The sequence below is a fragment of the Scyliorhinus torazame genome, chromosome 24, assembly GCF_047496885.1.
Source record: "Scyliorhinus torazame isolate Kashiwa2021f chromosome 24, sScyTor2.1, whole genome shotgun sequence".
NCBI classification, from domain to species: domain Eukaryota; kingdom Metazoa; phylum Chordata; class Chondrichthyes; order Carcharhiniformes; family Scyliorhinidae; genus Scyliorhinus; species Scyliorhinus torazame.
The window spans coordinates 21,847,601-21,859,759 of NC_092730.1; the positions used below are offsets into that span (position 1 = coordinate 21,847,601).

At 54.1% G+C, this 12,159-nt stretch overlaps 1 protein-coding gene across 3 annotated transcripts in view; it reads left to right on the plus strand.

Moving 5' to 3' along the window:
- Window positions 1-3,872: 3,872 nt before the first annotated feature.
- LOC140399959 (atypical kinase COQ8A, mitochondrial-like) overlaps window positions 3,873-12,159 on the plus strand; it is a 142,586-nt gene continuing 134,299 nt past the window's right edge. The window contains exon 1 of one of the 3 annotated variants that reach the window (XM_072489453.1): window positions 3,873-3,973. The gene's annotated coding sequence lies outside the window, so the exon portion shown is untranslated. Of the gene's footprint in view, window positions 3,974-10,476; window positions 10,691-12,159 lie in introns of those variants that run through there. The other 2 variants (XM_072489452.1, XM_072489454.1) reach the window with 2 other exon arrangements.

The following is a 12,159-nucleotide window of genomic DNA, read 5'->3' on the forward strand; positions in this document are numbered from 1 at the left end:
TAACCGCCTCTCCTGCTCTCTGGCCTCAATCAGGAACACCTCGCTCTTTCCCATGTTCAACTTGTACCGGAGACCTGGCCAAAATCCCCCCAAATCCCCCTATTGCCCCCAGTGCCACCCAGTGCCACCCAGTGCCACCCAGTGGGTCCAAAATATATCACCACAGGTCGTCCGTGTACAGCGAAACCCTGGCCTCGACGCCCGTCCACACAATCCCTTTCCAATCCCTCGACGTTCTAAACGCCATTGCCAATGGCTCTAGCGCCAAGGAAAGAAGCAACGGGGAGAGCGGGCACCCCTGCCCCGTCCTGCGATGTAACCCGAAATATCCCAAACTCACTCGGTCCGTCCGCACACTTGGGACCAGAGCCTTGTACCAGCAACCGGACCCAGTCCACAAACCCCAGCCCAAACCCGAACCGCCCCTGCACCTCCCACAGATACTCCCACACCACCCGGTCGAAAGCCTTCTCCGCGCCCATCGCCACCTCTGCCTCTTACCCCTCCGGGGGCATCGTAACCACATTAAGCAACCTCCTGGCTTGAAAGACCGGTGGACAATAGCTACAGAAAGGGTGATTAAGATGTTGTAAAAGTGAGATCATCATCCACTCCAACCGTGTACATTGTTCACCTGAGATAGGGCCGATGGAATTTTGTTTGTAGAAAAGAAGGTTCCCTGAGGAGTTGATAATTAGAGACAGAAGTTTGATACAGCAAGAATCCACAGGCTGTTTCCTGAAGGATCTCTCTCTCTCTCTCAAAGCAGTTTCTCCAAGGCATCTCTGGGTTTCTGCCTTTTCCGAGGCCATGTTCAAGGTTGTGAGGGTGAAGGTGGGGCCGTGTTCGCCGGCAACTGCTTCCCTTTCACAAATCCCGTTTGGCCCTCACCTGTCACTCCCCCAGGATGCAGTCCTCAATTCGCGAAGCCAACACCTTTGCCAGTAACTTGGTGTCTACATTCAACAGCAATATCGGACGGTACGATCCACACTGCTCCGGATCCTTATCTTTCTTCAGTATCAGGGGGATGGAAGCTTGCGACAGTGTAGGGGGGGGGTACCACCCCCCTCCCTAGCCTCATTGGATGCCGTCCCCAGCAGCATCCCCGGTGCCCCCCCGCAAACATTTGATACAACTCCACCGGGAACCCATCCGGACCCGGGGCATACCGTGTCTGCAATGCTCCCATACTCTCCATCACCTCCCTCAGCCCGATCGGAGCCCCCAACCCCTGTACCAATTCCTCCTCCACCCTGGGAAACTCCAACCCATCCAGGAACCGCTGCACTCCCTTCCCTCACCACCCCCCCCCCCCAAATAAACTCCCCCCTCACCACCACCTTGAGTGCCTCCCACTGCGTGGCGACCGTGACCTCGCCCATGGCATTAACCTCCACGTACCCCCCCCCGGATGGCAGCCCTCACCCGTTTGCCCACCCCCACATCCCCAGCCTCCACTGCGGGCGCTGTCCCCACCCCCCCCTCCCTCAGTCCACTCGCAAATCAACCCAGTGCGGTGCATGGTCGGAAACCACAATCGCCGAATACTCCAGGTCGACCACATCCAGTGCACATGGGAAAAATACAAGAGTTCCTTCGCCCTCGGCCTCCCAAACCTCCACGGGTCCCCTCCCCCCCCGGCTCCTCCATAACCCCCTTCAACTTCTTCACCACTGCCGACACCTTCCCCAACCTCGGGTTCGACCGGTCCAAAAATCCTGGCTTGAAAGACCGATAGACAATGGCCACAGAAAGGACGATTAAGATGTTGTAAAAGTGAGATCATCATCCATTCCAACCGTGTACATTCTTCACCTGAATAGGGCCGATGGAATTTTGCTTGTAGAAAAGAAGGCTCCCTGGGGAGTTGATAATTAGAGACAGTAGTTTGAAACAGCAAGAATCCGCAGGCTGTTTCCTGAAGGATCTCTCTCTTTCTCTCAAAGCAGTTTCTCCAAGGCATCTCCATCCAGCAAGTGCCCCTGGGTTTCTGCCTTTTTCGAGGCCATGTTCGAGGTTCTGAGGGTGAAGGTGGGGCTGTGCTTGCTGGTGGCGGTCTTCGGGGTATTGGAACGGACAGAGCTCTTTACGGGAAGAGGGTCAGCCTTTGCCTCCCTGATCGCCCACCGGAGACTCCTGATCGGATGGCATCAGCGGCGCCACCCAGGGCGGAATTCCTTAAATTGGAAAGGATAAAATCCTCCATTTGGGGATCGGAGGAAGGCCTCCACAACATGTGGAAGTGATTCGCCAGCCTGTTCCAAGACCTGTTGTTGACCAGCAACCAATAAGGGAAGGGGGGGGGAGGGGACTGGAGGGAATGGGGAGAGGAGGATAGGGAGGGGGCAGAAGAAGGAGATGGGAGGGACCGACTAAGATACAGGGCAGGCAAGACAGAGGAACCTGGGGGGGAGGGGGGGGGGGGGCGGAGGACAGGGAGGCACATACGTGCGATCGGCACCAAGGTACACCCACGTGGTGCCAAAGTGAGCCCCCCCCCCGACACATAACTGTTTACATTCCTAACTTTTAATCTTTTTCTTGTCTTTTTCCTCAAAGAACAAAGAAATGTACAGCACAGGAACAGGCCCTTCGGCCCTCCAAGCCCGTGCCGACCATGCTGCCCGTCTAAACTACAATCTTCTACATCCGTATCCCTCTATTCCCATCCTATTCATGTATTTGTCAAGATGCCCCTTAAATGTCACTATCGTCCCTGCTTCCACTACCTCCTCCGGCAGCGAGTTCCAGGCACCCACTACCCTCTGCGTAAAAAACTTGCCTCGTACATCTACTCTAAACCTTGCCCCTCGCACCTTAAACCTATGCCCCCGAGTAATTGACCCCTCTACCCCGGGGAAAAGCCTCTGACTATCCACTCTGTCTATGCCCCTCATAATTTTGTATATCTCTATCAGGTCTCCCCTCAACCTCCGTCGTTCCAGTGAGAACAAACTGAGTTTATTCAACCGCTCCTCAGAGCTAATGCCCTCCATACCCAGCAACATCCTGGTAAATCTCTTCTGCACCCTCTCTAAAGCCTCCACATCCTTCTGGTAGTGTGGCGACCAGAATTGAACACTATACTCCAAGTGTGGCCTAACTAAGGTTCTATACAGCTGCAACATGACTTGCCAATTCTTATACTCAATGGCCCGGACAATGAAGGTAAGCATGCCGTATGCCTTCTTGACTACCTTCTCCGCCTGTGTTGCCCCTTTCAGTGACCTGTGGACCTGTACACCTAGATCTCTTTGACTTTCAATACTCTTGAGGGTTCTACCATTCACTGTATATTCCCGACCTGCATTAGTCCTTCCAAAATGCATTACCTCACATTTGTCCGGATTAAACTCCATCTGCCATCTCTCCGCCCAAGTCTCCAAACAATCTAAATCCTGCTGTATCCTCCGACAGTCCTCATCGCTATCTGCAATTCCACCAACCTCTGTGTCGTCTGCAAACTTGCTAATCAGACCAGTTACATTTTCCTCCAAATCATTTATATATACTACGAACAGCAAAGGTCCCAGCACTGATCCCTGTGGAACACCACTGGTCACAGCCCTCCAATTAGAAAAGCATCCTTCCATTGCTACTCTCTGCCTTCTATGACCTAGCCAGTTCTGTGTCCACCTTGCCAGCTCACCCCTGATCCCCTGTGACTTCACCTTTGGTACTAGTCTACCATGAGGGACCTTGTCAAAGGCCTTACTGAAGGCCAGTGGAGAGGGAAGGGTTAACACACACATATATTGACACACACACCACACACAAGGCAGGGCGAGGACTGATAACAGGTTGTTTTCGGAGAGTGATGTCAGAGATTTCACAGCACGTTGTCAATAATTACCCAAATAAAGCAGGAAGTGAGATTTGCAGGGAAAAGGGAACGAGGAGAAAGCAGAGGTTTACGGACAACGGATTCTCCAGCAGGATAAGTGAAAGGTCCCGAGGGAGAGTCCCGTTGGTAAGTCCTGAATGTGTGATTTTCTGGGAGGGGGGAGAGAGAGTTTGCATTTCTGCGGCGCATCGGACTGAACCTGGGTGTCCCGAAGCAGATCGCTGCCCCAGAATGGGCAGTCACTGTGGTCAGTTAGAACACACAGTGGACAGTTAGGGCACAGGAAGTTCCCACAGTGTCGTGACAATAAGGTGGCACCTTCAACAGTGCGGCACACCCTCAGTACTGACCCTCTGACAGTGCGGCACTCCCTCAGTACTGACCCTCTGACAGTGCGGCACTCCCTCAGTACTGACCCTCTGACAATGCGGCACTCCCCCAGTACTGACCCTCTGACAGTGCAGCGCTCCCTCAGTACTGACCCTCTGACAGTGCAGCACTCCCTCAGTACTGACCCTCTGACAGTGCGGCAGTCCCTCAGTACTGACCCTCTGACAATGCGGCACTCCCCCAGTACTGACCCTCTGACAGTGCGGCACTCCCTCAGTACTGACCCTCTGACAGTGCGGCACTCCCTCAGTACTGACCCTCTGACAATGCGGCACTCCCCCAGTACTGACCCTCTGACAGTGCAGCGCTCCCTCAGTACTGACCCTCTGACAGTGCAGCACTCCCTCAGTACTGACCCTCTGACAGTGCGGCAGTCCCTCAGTACTGACCCTCTGACAGTGCAGCACTCCCTCAGTACTGACCCTCTGACAGTGCAGCACTCCCTCAGTACTGACCCTCTGACAGTGCGGCACTCCCTCAGTACTGACCCTCTGACAGTGCCGCACTCCCTCAGTACTGACCCTCTGACAGTGCAGCACTCCCTCAGTACTGACCCTCTGGCAGTGCGGCACTCCCTCAGTACTGACCCTCTGACAGGGCGGCACTCCCTCAGTACTGACCCTCTGACAGTGCGGCACTCCCTCAGTACTGACCCTCTGACAGTGCAGCGCTCCCTCAGTACTGACCCTCTGACAGTGCAGCACTCCCTCAGTACTGACCCTCTGACAGTGCAGCACTCCCTCAGTACTGACCCTCTGACAGTGCGGCACTCCCTCAGTACTGACCCTCTGACAGTGCAGCGCTCCCTCAGTACTGACCCTCTGACAGTGCAGCGCTCCCTCAGTACTGACCCTCTGACAGTGCAGCACTCCCTCAGTACTGACCCTCTGACAGTGCAGCACTCCCTCAGTACTGACCCTCTGACAGTGCAGCGCTCCCTCAGTACTGACCCTCTGACAGTGCAGCGCTCCCTCAGTACTGACACTCTGACAGTGCAGCACTCCCTCAGTACTGACCCTCTGACAGTGCGGCACTCCCTCAGTACTGACCCTCTGACAGTGCGGCACTCCCTCAGTACTGACCCTCTGACAGTGCGGCACTCCCTCAGTACTGACCCTCTGACAGTGCGGCACTCCCTCAGTACTGACCCTCTGACAGTGCGGCACTCCCTCAGCACTGACCCTCTGACAGTGCAGCACTCTCTCAGTACTGACCCTCTGACAGTGCGGCACTCCCTCAGTACTGACCCTCTGACAGTGCAGCGCTCCCTCAGTACTGACCCTCTGACAGTGCGGCACTCCCTCAGTACTGACCCTCTGACAGTGCGGCACTCCCTCAGTACTGACCCTCTGACAGTGCGGCACTCCCTCAGTACTGACCCTCTGACAGTGCGGCACTCCCTCAGTACTGACCCTCTGACAGTGAGGCACTCCCTCAGTACTGACTCTCTGACAGTGCAGCACTCCCTCAGTACTGACTCTCTGACAGTGCAGCACTCCCTCAGTACTGACTCTCTGACAGTGCGGCACTCCCTCAGTACTGACCCTCTGACAGTGCGACACTCCCTCAGTACTGAGCCTCTAACAGTGCGGCACTCCCTCAGTACTGACCCTCTGACAGTGCGGCACTCCCTCAGTACTGAGCCTCTGACAGTGCAGCACTCCCTCAGTACTGAGCCTCTGACAGTGCGGCACTCCCTCAGTACTGACCCTCTGACAGTGCAGCACTCCCTCAGTACTGACCCTCTGACAGTGAGGCACTCCCTCAGTACTGACCCTCTGACAGTGCAGCACTCCCTCAGTGCTTACCCTCTGACAGTGCAGCGCTCCCTCAGTACTGACCCTCTGACAGTGCAGCACTCCCTCAGTACTGACCCTCTGACAGTGCGACGTTCCCTCAGTACTGACCCTCTGACAGTGAGGCACTCCCTCAGTACTGACCCTCTGACAGTGCAGCACTCCCTCAGTACTTACCCTCTGACAGTGCGGCGCTCCCTCAGTACTGACCCTCTGACAGTGCGGCGCTCCCTCAGTACTACTGACCCTCTGACAGTGCAGCACTCACTCAGTACTGACCCTCTGACAGTGCGGCACTCCTTCAGTACTGACCCTCTGACAGTGCGGCACTCCCTCAGTACTGACCCTCTGACAGTGAGGCACTCCCTCAGTACTGACTCTCTGACAGTGCAGCACTCCCTCAGTACTGACTCTCTGACAGTGCAGCACTCCCTCAGTACTGACTCTCTGACAGTGCGGCACTCCCTCAGTACTGACCCTCTGACAGTGCGACACTCCCTCAGTACTGAGCCTCTAACAGTGCGGCACTCCCTCAGTACTGACCCTCTGACAGTGCGGCACTCCCTCAGTACTGAGCCTCTGACAGTGCAGCACTCCCTCAGTACTGAGCCTCTGACAGTGCGGCACTCCCTCAGTACTGACCCTCTGACAGTGCAGCACTCCCTCAGTACTGACCCTCTGACAGTGAGGCACTCCCTCAGTACTGACCCTCTGACAGTGCAGCACTCCCTCAGTACTTACCCTCTGACAGTGCAGCGCTCCCTCAGTACTGACCCTCTGACAGTGCAGCACTCCCTCAGTACTGACCCTCTGACAGTGCGACGTTCCCTCAGTACTGACCCTCTGACAGTGAGGCACTCCCTCAGTACTGACCCTCTGACAGTGCAGCACTCCCTCAGTACTGACCCTCTGACAGTGCAGCACTCACTCAGTACTGACCCTCTGACAGTGCGGCACTCCCTCAGTACTGATCCTCTGACAGTGCAGCACTCCCTCAGTACTGACCCTCTGACAGTGCAGCACTCACTCAGTACTGACCCTCTGACAGTGCAGCACTCCCTCAGTACTGACCCTCTGACAATGCGGCACTCCCTCAGTACTGACCCTCTGACAGTGCAGCACTCCCTGTCGGGGCGGTTCTCGGGGAATCATGGTGTGCGCTAAATGGCTGCTGCGTCTCCCACACGACGGCGGTGACTACACTTCGACCGGCCACGAGGCACTTCTGGGGGTAGCCCTGAGGTGAGGAAGGCGCCAGAGAAATGCAGAGTAAACCAAGAAGGGGTGTCACAGCGTCAAGGGAGAGACGAAACATCTAGGCGATGAAAATCCGGGGAGAAATAGGAGTGGTGAACGAGGAGCGCGGTGAGGAAAGATAATTCAAGCAAAGGTCCTTGACTCACGAACGGATAGTCTGCGGTAATTAAAGCCGCACCTCAACAGGTCCGAAAATGTGAGCGACGTGAATTCCCGTCAAGCCCCCCGACAGCGACACAATTTTTTTCACGTATGTTTATGGAATTTAAAAGCCTGCGAATGAAAATCAATCTCCCCCAGCGGCTGTGAGACACGTCCTTGGTGCTGAATTTGTACAGGGATTACCACTCTGTAAGGCCCTCATCAACGTAACCTGATAAGGAGTGACAGCTCCAATTAAGCTAAAGCGTACAGATCAATTTTATAAATGCCGGAGGAATCTCATTCGAGGGGTTTTGACAATGAGCGCGTGAAAGATGCACTCACACACGTACACACATGTACACACACGTACACACGCGTACACAAACGTACACACACGTACACACACGTACACACACGTACACACACGCAAAATCAACGGCCGCCTTAAGTCAGTTCATTCAACATTAAATTAGTGTTTGCACCGTGAGGACGTTCAATATTCTGGGAGGGTCAGTACTGAGGGTGTGCCGCACTGTCAGAGGGTCAGTACTGAGGGAGTGCCGCACTGTCAGACGGTCAGTACTGAGGGAGTGCCGCACTGTCAGAGGGTCAGTACTGAGGGAGTGCTGCACTGTCAGAGGGTCAGTACTGAGGGAGTGTCGCACTGTCAGAGGCTCAGTACTGAGGGAGTGCTGCACTGTAAGAGGGTCAGTACTGAGGGAATGCCGCACTGTCAGAGGGTCAGTACTGAGGGAGTGCTGCACTGTCAGAGGGTCAGTACTGAGGGAGCGCCGCACTGTCAGAGGGTCAGTACTGAGGGAGCGCTGCACTGTCAGAGGGTCAGTACTGAGGGAGTGCTGCACTGTCAGAGGCTCAGTGCTGAGGGAGCGCCGCACTGTCAGAGGGTCAGTACTGAGGGAGTGCTGCAGTGTCAGAGGGTCAGTACTGAGGGAGTGCTGCACTGTCAGAGGGTCAGGACTGAGGGAGTGCTGCACTGTCAGAGGGTCAGTACTGAGGGAGTGCCGCACTGTCAGAGGGTCAGTGCTGAGGGAGTGCCGCACTGTCAGAGAGTCAGTACTGAGGGAGAGCCGCACTGTCAGAGGGTCAGTACTGAGGGAGTGCTGCACTGTCAGAGAGTCAGTACTGAGGGAGTGCCGCACTGTCAGAGGGTCAGTACTGAGGGAGCGCAGCACTGTCACACTGGCAGACCCTGTGACAGTGCAGCACTCCCTCAGTACTGACCCTCTGACAGTGCAGCATTCCATCAGTACTGACCCTCTGACAGTGCCGCACTCCCTCAGTATTGACCCTCTGACAGTGCGGCACTCCCTCAGTACTGACCCTCTGACAGTGCAGCACTCCCTCAGTACTGACCCTCTGACAGTGCGGCTCTCCCTCAGTACTGACCCTCTGACAGTGGGGCACTCCCTCACTACTGACCCTCCGACAGTGCAGCACTCCCTCAGTACTGACCCTCTGACAGTGCAGCACTCCCCCAGCACTGACCCTCCGACAGTGCAGCGCTCCCTCAGTACTGACCCTCTGACAGTGCAACACTCCCCCAGTACTGACTCTCTGACAGTGCAGCACTCCCTCAGTACTGACCCTCTGACAGTGCAGCACTCCCTCAGTACTGACCCTCTGACAGTGCAGCACTCCCTCAGTACTGACCCTCTGACAGTGCGGCGCTCTCTCAGTACTGACCCTCTGACAGTGCAGCGCTCCCTCAGTACTGACCCTCTGACAGTGCAGCACTCCCTCAGTACTGACCCACTGAGAGTGCGGCACTCCCTCAGTACTGACCCTCTGACAGTGCGGCGCTCTCTCAGTACTGACCCTCTGACAGTGCAGCGCTCCCTCAGTACTGACCCTCTGACAGTGCAGCACTCCCTCAGTACTGACCCACTGAGAGTACGGCACTCCCTCAGTACTGACCCTCTGACAGTGCGGTGCTCCCTCAGCACTGACCCTCTGACAGTGCAGCACTCCCTCAGTACTGACCCACTGAGAGTACGGCACTCCCTCAGCACTGACCCTCTGACAGTGCGGTGCTCCCTCAGCACTGACCCTCTGACAGTGTAGCACTCCCTCAGTACTGACCCTCTGACAGTGCAGCACTCTCTCAGTACTGACCCTCTGACAGTGTAGCACTCCCTCAGTACTGACCCTCTGACAGTGCGGCACTCCCTCTGTACTGACCCTCTGACAGTGCGGCACTCCCTCTGTACTGACCCTCTGACAGTGTAGCGCTCCCTCAGTACTGACCCTCTGACAGTGCGGCACTCCCTCAGTACTGACCCTCTGACAGTGCGGCACTCCCTCAGTACTGACCCTCTGACAGTGCAGCACTCTCTCAGTACTGACCCTCTGACAGTGTAGCACTCCCTCAGTACTGACCCTCTGACAGTGCGGCACTCCCTCTGTACTGACCCTCTGACAGTGCGGCACTCCCTCTGTACTGACCCTCTGACAGTGTAGCGCTCCCTCAGTACTGACCCTCTGACAGTGCGGCACTCCCTCAGTACTGACCCTCTGACAGTGCGGCACTCCCTCAGTACTGACCCTCTGACAGTGCAGCACTCCCTCGGTACTGACCCTCTGACAGTGCAGCACTCCCTCAGTACTGACCCTCTGACAGTGCGGCACTCCCTCAGTACTGACCCTCTGACAGTGCGGCACTCCCTCAGTACTGACCCTCTGACAGTGCGGCACTCACTCAGTACTGACCCTCTGACAGTGCGGCACTCCCTCAGTACTGACCCTCTGACAGTGCGGCACTCCCTCAGTACTGACCCTCTGACAGTGCAGCCTGTGGGATCTTGCTGTGCACACATGACAATTGCTCTTGGGGAATCAATTAGGGCTTTGCGGCATGTGCAGAGGCGCTACAGCAATGCAGCCGCTGCTCTCCGTTGGAATCAGCTATTTTTCTGACTGGGAGCTGAACCGTGGGACTTGTCGCAACTAAACATGTATTTGACCATGATCGAGGTTGATTTATTTTCTTTGCAAGTGGCTCCTGGCTTTGGCCAGCAGTTTGCCTCACCGCAGAGTTCCTGGGTGGGGGGAGGAGCTGGTCGCTGCCTCCTGGTAATGGAAGGTTAATGCTGGTCGCAGTGGCAGCTTTGAGACGTGTCGACAAGCGCATCGCCTCTGCCCAGCTCCCAGGATGAGCTCTGTGTATTTGTGTCTGAGCTCCACTGTGTGCCCAGTCCTCCTGCCTCTTCCCCCACTGCAGTACACCGAGGAGGACCAGGTGGGTGTTCTCTCTGCGCCCCCCACTCTCTCTCTGTGTGGGGGGAATGGGGGTAAATGCCCAGAGTGACTGACGGATGGGTGTGTGTGTGTGAGAGAGCTCTGAGTCAGGAAGGAGATTCACAAACAGCAGTGGTGTGTGTGGTGCCGGCAGCAAGGGGAGGGCAATGGGTGTCTAACATGGAGCGGGGTGGGAGAGAGAACCTGTGCATTTCTGAGACCCTGTGGGAGTTTTTCAGTGTGTTTGAGTATTTCTTGCCTGTATTTTGAGTGAATTTTTCAGTGTGTGTGTGTGGTTTGTGTGTGTATTTATTTGTGTGTGTGTGTTTTGAGTGTGTTTATTTGAGTGTGTGTGTTTTTGAATGTGTTTATTTGTGTGTGTGTTTTGAGTGTGAATGTGTTTATTTGTGTGTGTGTTTTGAGTGTGTTTATTTGAGTGTGTGTGTTTTTGAATGTGTTTATTTGTGTGTGTGTTTTGAGTGTGTTTATTTGAGTGTGTGAGTTTTGAGTGTATTTTTGAGAGCGTGTGTTTTTGAGAGTTTTTTTGAGTGTGTTTTTGAGAGTGTGTTTTTGACATTTGTGTGTTTTTGACATTTGTGTGTTTTTGAGAGTGTGTGTTTTTGAGAGTGTGTTTGAGTGTTTTTTTTAAGTGTGTTTTTGACATTTGTGTGTTTTTGAGAGTGTGTTTTGAGAGTGTGTTTTTGAGAGTGTGTGTGTTTTTGAGAGTGTGTGTGTTTTTGAGAGTGTGTTTTTGAGAGTGTGTTTTTGAGAGTGTGTTTTTTTGAGAGTGTGTTTTTTTGAGAGTGTGTGTTTTTGAGAGTGTGTTTTTGAGAGTGTGTTTTTGAGAGTGTTTTTTTGAGAGTGTGTGTTTTTGAGAGTGTGTGTTTTTGAGAGTGTGTGCTTTTGAGAGTGTGTTTTTGACATTTGTGTGTTTTTGACATTTGTGTGTTTTTGAGAGTGTGTTTTTGAAAGTGGGTGTGTTTTTGAGAGTGTGTGTGAGTGTGTATTTTTCTGTGTGCTTTGGATAGTGTGTGTGATTTTTGAGTGATTTTTTTTCTTTTTTGAGTGTTTTGAGTGTGTTTTTTGTGTCTGTTTTTGAGTATATGTGTGTTTTTGAGCGTATGTGCGTTTTTGAAATGAAAAATGAAATGAAAATCGCTTATTGTCACAAGTAGGCTTCAATGAAGTTACTGTGAAAATCCCCGAGTCGCCACATTCCGGCGCCTGTTCGGGGAGGCTGTTACGGGAATTGAACCGTGCTGCTGGCCTGCCTTGGTCTGCTTTAAAAGCCAGCGATTTAGCCCTGTGCTAAACAGCCCCTGTTTGAGTGTGTATTTGCTTGTGTGTGTTTTTGATTGTGTGTGTTTAAAAAAAAAAAAAAATTTAGAGTACCCAATTATTGTTTTTTCCAATTAAGGGACAATTCCCGTACCAGCCTCCCCGAACAGGCGCTGGAATGTGGCGACTAGG